Consider the following 7,236-nt stretch of genomic DNA (forward strand, 5'->3'; position numbering starts at 1 on the left):
CGCTCTTGTCAGCCCCATTCAGACTCCTGTCTGGATTCAGGAGACCGGGTGCCAGACGCTCAGCGCCCGCTCCCCACCGAGGCACGGGGAGAAAAGTCAGTTCCTCCGGTGTCCAGTTTAGGAGTCCGATGGCGCAGCGGTGCACCTTACCCCCAAAACATCCACTCTTTTGCAGAGTTCTAGCTCCACCCACTCCCGTTGGAAGAACCTGAACTACCTACCCCACGACGTTTGGAGTTACTTCCCTCGGTCGGTCTCATTTTCAGACTAGAGCAAACTCCTTCCTCCTCACTCCCATCTTCAGGGTCTCAGGGATCCCCCAATGCTTTCACCCAAGCCACCTCACCCACTCCAAAATCTTCCTCCCTCCAGCCTGGGAGCAACTTTGAGAAAGTCCATTCTGGATTGCCATGGAAGCCAGAGGCCATTCTGCTCCTGGTAACTCCCTGCATATCTGAGCCTATCTCTCACTTCCCTGGCTGAAACCAACTAAGGCAGGGTCAAAGCAGGAGGCTAAGGCAACTAACATCCACGCCCATTCCTTTCTCGGCTGGGGGTTTCGGTGCCACAAAAGCCTCTCCCTCCCAACTCACCTCCCATTCCTTCCCATCTCCCTTCCTTTAAATCCACCCAGTATAACTCAGTGTCACCCTTAGTGACAAGCCCTTTGCTGCTCACCTTCACATCCATCCTGTATTCAGCTACCTTTTATTAAGGTGTGCCAGGGCTCTAGCACCGTAACCTTGCTCCCTAGAAGTGTGCCCATCCCCCTCCTCTTAGCACACTTTCCCTCTCCCCACCCCACCACCACACATTTAAGAATGTGAGAGACTCACGTTAATGGTTTCCTTGGGGGACCTTCTGCAGTGCTCAGCAGGTGTATCCTGGCACCCTGTGCATATAACACTACAAACAAACTTGCCTTTTCCTGTTTGTATTCCCCTAACCTTTCCCAGTTTCTCAGCATCCTCTGGACTGGGGGGAAGGGAACGGAGCATTTCTCAGCATCTCCACACAAGCTGGAACATCAGGTGTGTCCTGGGAGAGACACAGATGAGGGTCAGCAGGTGGCACCCCCAGTGTTAGGGAACTGACTGCTCCTAGGACTGAACTTCAGGTTCTTTCAGGAGAGATGCCCAGAGGGCAGAGCGCCACTCCTTGAGATTGATTTGTGTGCTGGTGCTGTTGGCTGGTGGCTTGGAGGATAGGAAATGGATAAGGGTCATTTGTTCAAAGCCAGCCAAGACTGTTTAAGAAGCAGCTTGAGCTAGGATCCATTTATTAGCATCCTCATTCAAGACTTCAGAGGAGGAAGCATTTACTTCCTTTTGTCAATAACCTGGTTTGTAGGACGGAACAGGTGGGTGGACTTAAGAGAAGTCTCCTCCCACCTGTGGGTTTATCTCCATCTAGCAGCTCCAGTCCACTTTGTTCGCAGTGGAGGCAACAAATCCTTGGGTGTGTGTGTGGGGGGGGGGGCTCACAGGACAGTAAAGCTATAAATACTTGATCCTCATAGTAAATGGAGGATCTCAGCAGTATCAAGGGAAAATGATCCAAAAAGCAAGTGGCCCAGACTCCAGAATTAGGAAAGCATCACTCAGAAAATAAAAGAATGATTTGCTTCATAAATTTTGTAAATCTTCTTGAAAAAGACAGTGAAGAAATGATATTATACTCAAGCACTGAGATGATGTAACTTGGCACAAATATCTATTGTCTACCTTTTGCGTTCCAGTACTGTCTTAAGTGCTATATTTCCAGCCCCTACTCTACAAAACTTAATTTCTAGAGACAAGAGTCAGAAAAATAAGGGTCACTAGTAGAGCATTTCCTAGAATGCATGGGAGGGGCAAAGAAATAAATAGTAGCTTTATTAAGTACTTTGGAGAAGGGAGGGGAATAGGGAAGATGGGAAGCATAGGGGAGAAGGTGATATTGCAATTTTAAATCCAGAAAGTGCTCATAAGGGAAGGTGATATGTTAGCAAAGATTTGAAGGAAAGGAGCTATTTGAGTTTTGTTATCCATGACATTCATGTTAGCAGAATATCTGCAACTCTTAAGTGCAGATGATAGTTGATATTCCTAATTTGACTTCCACTCTCTAAAACTGGTTCCCAAACCTTGATATGCATTTTAAAAAATCACCTGGTGCTGTGCAGTGGACTCAGGATGGGTAGGGGCTCTGAAAACTGCAGTTTTTAAACAAGCCAGTCTGTCCAATGATGCTGGTACCTGAGGTATTTCCTGGACCACTCTTGGAGAAGCACTGCTTTAAAATATACGGATGAGTCTTTGAGAACATCAACAACAAAGCTAAAGATCAAATTATAGTATGTTTGGTTTCAGTGTTGAAAGTATTCCACTCTGTTCTCATTCTTTGAAAAGGCAATACCCAAGCAAAGCCCTGGATTACCCAGAACATACCAGTTCTTGTCTGTACAGGAGAAGGAAAAATTTATTGTAGTTTATTAGAAACCATTCATTTAAAATCAGTCCATTTTACAACTTTCTTCCACTTTTTTTTAAAAAACATAGATTTCATATTTAGAGTAGTTTTAGGTTCACAGAAAAATTGATCAAGAGGTACAGAGATTTCCTATATATCTCCTTCCCCCACACATGCATAGCATCCCCTGTTATCAACATCCCCAGAGTGGTATTTTGTCATAATTAGTAAATTTACATTGACATATCATTATCACCCAAAGCCCATAGTGTTTGCATGAGGGTTCCGTCTTGTTGGTGTACATTCTGTGGGTTTGGACAAATGCAGAATAACATGCATTTACCACTATGGAATCATGGAATATGTCCACTGCCCTAAAAATTCTCTATGCTTCATATATTCAGCCTTCCTCTCCCTAGCCCCCACAACCACTTATCTTTTTACTGTCTGTATAGTTTTGCCTTTTCTGGAAGATCTTACAGTAGGAAGCATACAGTATATATCCTTTTCAGATTGGCTTCTTTCACTTAGCAATATATATTTAAGTTTCCTCTATGTCTTTCCATGATTTGATAGCTTATTTCTTTTTAGTGCTAAATAATATTCCACAGTCTTTATTGTATCCTGATGTATCTATTCACCTATTAAAGGACTTGTTGATTGCTTTCAAATTTTGGCAACTAAGGGAAAAAAAAGATGCTAAAACAGACATGTGCAGCTTTTATATGTATGGACATAAATTTTCAATCCCCTACTTTAAAAAAAAAATGTTTTTCTCTTTACTTTTTCTTTCTCTCAAATGTATGGACTCAACCAGGAATTAACCAACTGGGATTATTAGGGCACTTGACTGAGGGTCAGAAGACCTGGTGGTTGGTCCTGGGATCCCTGCTGTTTCTGATTGAGTGGGTCTAGAGATACTCCACTCAACCTTCTAATCTTTCATTTCTTTTCAGAGTTGCTTGAAGAAGTTTGTGAGATCATGTATATAGAAACACCTTTAAAACACTAAAGCATTCTGAAAACACAAGGAAGTTCATTCCCAATCCAGCTAATTTGGTCCAACTCAAATTCAGTTACTTCAAGTCTTGGAGTGCTGAATGGGCAGAGTGGTGCATGCCTGTGATCCCAGCAGCTCGGTAGCCTGAGGCAGGAGGATCACGAATTCAATGCCAGCCTCAGCAAAGGCAAAAGTTACTAAGCAACTCAATGAGACCCCTTCTCTAAATAAAATACAAAATAAATGGGGATGTGGCTCAGAGGTTGAGTGCCCCTGAGTTCAATCTCTGGTACCAAAAAAAAAAAAAAAGGCTGGGGATATAGCTCAGTTGGTAGAGTGCTTGCTTTGCATGCACAAGGCCCTGGGTTCAATCTCCAGCACCACCAAAAAAAAAAAAAAAAAAAATTGTGAATCAAGAAATAAATGCTCATATTTATAGTCAATTGATTTTTTTGAAAATAATTTTTTATTTGTTCTTTTTAGTTATACATGACAGTAGAATGTATTTTGACATATCATACATACACGGAGTATAACTTCCCATTTAAGGCCCAGTTTCAATCCTCAGGACTACAGGGAGAAAAAACAAAAAGACTGAGATCAATTGAACATCATCAAAATTAAAACTTTTATACTTCAAAGGATACCTTCAAGAAAGTAAAAAGAAATCTGGTGCAGTAACACACACCTGTAATACCAGCTTCTCTGGAGACTGAGGCAAGAGGATCAAAAGTTCAAAAGCCAGCCTGGGCAACTGAGATAGGTCCCTGTCTCAGAAATTAAAAGTACTGGGAAGGTAGCTCAGTGGTAAAACTTGCCTGGCATGGTATGCACCAGAGGCTCTGGGTTTAATCCCCAATACTAAAAAGAGAGAGAGAGAGAGAGAAGAAAACCCAAAAAATGGGAGAAAAAATGCAAATTATATATCTGATAGGGAATTTGTACTTAGAATGTATAGAACCAATAACAAAATATTAATAACAAAATATTAAAATGGGCAGACTGTATCCTGGGGTGGCACCTGTGTACCCAGCCCCACTTGCCCTTTCCACTGCCACCTGCAGCTTGCTACCTCCATACCAGGCTAAGCTTGAGGAGACTGACCAGCTGCTATCAAACCTAAGCACTATGGGGTAGAATGCCCTGGAAGGTTGTGATGCTATCTTCAAGCAGTTGGGGCGTTCATGACAAGAATGGCCCTTCAGGTAGAAAAATTGGATGACCATCCTGAATGATTTAATATGCATAACAAGGTCCATGTCACCCTGAGCACCCATGAACATGTGGACCTTTCAGAATGGGACATTAAACCCAGCCGATTTCATCAAAGGAGTAGCAGTGTCCATGTCAGAGACTGCCCTTCTTTGAATTCTTCAGGGAGGAAAGAGGACACTGAGCTGAGGATCCCTTGGCCTCAGGACTTGCTGCAGTCAAAATAGCCAGTTTCAGGGTGGGGGTCATGGCTCAGAGATAGAGCGCTTACCTACCATGGGTGAGGCACTGGATTTGATCCTTAGCACCACATAAAAATAAAATAAAGATATTGTGTTTGCCTAGAACTAAAAAATAAATATTAAAAAAATAGCCAGTTTCAGAGCTGGGTGTGTATACAGATATCCAGCTCTAGGATAGATATTCAGCACTAAATAAATAAATGAATAAATTGTCACGTTGACTCTGCTCCCTCCATTTGGGATGAGTCCTTGATGAGGAAAGAAGCCAACATCACTGCCCACACCTGGAATTGAGAACTTTTCTCCATGCCACCTCTTCATTCTTGGTGTTGTTATATGACATTAATTTGAATAAGCTCTCCCCTTTGCAACTTCCCAAGAACAATAATGATTTATTTCCAGACCATGACTTGTTCCCTTTCTGATTCATTTCCCAAGAAGCCTTGAAAGAGGGTGAATAAAGTCTTAGAATTCAGGACCCTAATGTAAAACCCCATTCTATGTCACAGAAACGTGTGCTTTCAGGCCCCAAATAAAATTATTACTTGGGGAAAAAATAAAAGTAATAATGAGAAAAGGATCCAATTAGACATTTCTCCAGAAAAAGATAGCTAAATGGCCAATAAGCACGTGAAAAGACATTGACGTCATTAGCCGTCAGGCAAATGCAAATGAGCACCACAGTGAGATATGCTTCACACCCCCTAGAATGGCTATAATCAAAAAGGTAGATAATTGCAGGTGTTGGTAAGAATATGAAGAAATTAGGACCCTCATATGTTGCTGATAGGAATGTAAAATTGTGGGGAGTTAAGGAAAACACTGTGGCAGTTTCCTAAAAGAGTAAACAGAGTTATCATATGAGCTGGGTGCACACTTGTAATCCCAGTTATTTGGGAGACTGAATCGGGAGGATCTCAAGTTCAAGGCCAGCCTAAGCCATTTAGCAAGATCCTCTCTCAAAATAAATAAATAAATAAATAAATAAATAAAAAGGTTTGGGGATGTAGCTGAGTGGTAGAGTGTCCCTGAATTTAATCAATCCCCAGTACCAAAAAAAAAGTTACCATATGATCCAGCAATTATTTTCCTAGGTTGGACCCCAAGGAAATTGAAACGTATGTCTAAGCCAGGTGTGATGGCACATGCCTATAGTCCCAGCAGCTCAGGAGGCTGAGGCAGAAGGATTGCAAGTTCAAAGCCAACCTCAGCAACTTAGTGAGGCCCTGAGCAACAACTTAGGGAGACTCTGCCTGAAAATTAAAAAAATAAAAATAAAAAGAACTGGGTATGTGGCTCAGAGGTTAAGTGCTTCCTGGGTCTAATCCTCCTCCTCCTCCTCCTCCTCCTCCTCCTCCTCTGGAGAAGAAAGGAAGGAAGGAAGGAAGGAAGGAAGGAAGGAAAAAAGGAAGGAAGGAAGGAAGGAAGGAAAGTATGTTTACCCAAAAACTTGTATGAGAACGTTCATAAGAGTATTATGAACAATAGTAAAAAAGCAGAAACAACCCAGATGTTCACCAACTCCATACAATGTAATATTATTTGGTCATAAAAGGGAAAGCAGTAGTGATCCCAGGTACCACACAGATGAACTTTGAAAACATTATGCTAAGCGAAAGAAACCAGAAACAAAAGTTCATGTATTTATGATTCCATTTGCATGAGGTGTCCACAACAGATCCATCAATAGAAAGAGGAAGTAAACTGGTGGTTGCCTATAGTTTGGGGGGTAAGGGAAACATGGGCAAACAAATAGGGAATGACTGCTGGTGGGTCCAGATTCCTATCTGGAATGGTGGAAACGTCCTAAAATTGATTATAGCCGAGTTTCACAATTCTGTGAATCTACTAATAAACACTGAAGTGGGTAAATTGGATGATATGTGAATTATATCTCCATAATGGTGTTACAAACAAACAACACACACACACACACAAATAATTTTCCTGGTATGAACTTTTCCCTGACCCAACAACATAAATTTATTCTCTTCTCCCATATACCTTTCTTTAACCTTTATTATTATTATCATTGTTATTATTTAGAAATTATTAAGCACCTTCCATACACTAAACAGTGCCAAGCACTTCTCAGGGGCTTTCCATTTTATTCTCCTAGAAATTCTTTTATTTTATTTTCCTTGCATGATGGTGGGCACCCAGAGGTACTTTTCCACTGACCTACATCCCCAGCCCTTTTTATTTTGAAGGAGGATCTCACAAAGTTGCTGAGGCTGGCCTCAAACTTGTGATCCTTCTGTTTCAGCCTCCTTTCAAGTCAACTGTGATCTTCCCAGCAACTCTAGTGTATTTAAATATTATATTTCTATT

At 41.6% G+C, this 7,236-nt stretch overlaps 1 pseudogene; it reads left to right on the plus strand.

Annotated features, from left to right (window-relative positions):
- The first annotated feature begins 4,635 nt into the window (after positions 1-4,635).
- LOC114081783 (pterin-4-alpha-carbinolamine dehydratase pseudogene) lies at positions 4,636-4,819 on the plus strand (annotated as a pseudogene).
- The last annotated feature ends 2,417 nt before the right edge of the window (positions 4,820-7,236 follow it).

This window comes from Marmota flaviventris, chromosome 1 (assembly GCF_047511675.1).
Source record: "Marmota flaviventris isolate mMarFla1 chromosome 1, mMarFla1.hap1, whole genome shotgun sequence".
Classification (NCBI taxonomy): domain Eukaryota; kingdom Metazoa; phylum Chordata; class Mammalia; order Rodentia; family Sciuridae; genus Marmota; species Marmota flaviventris.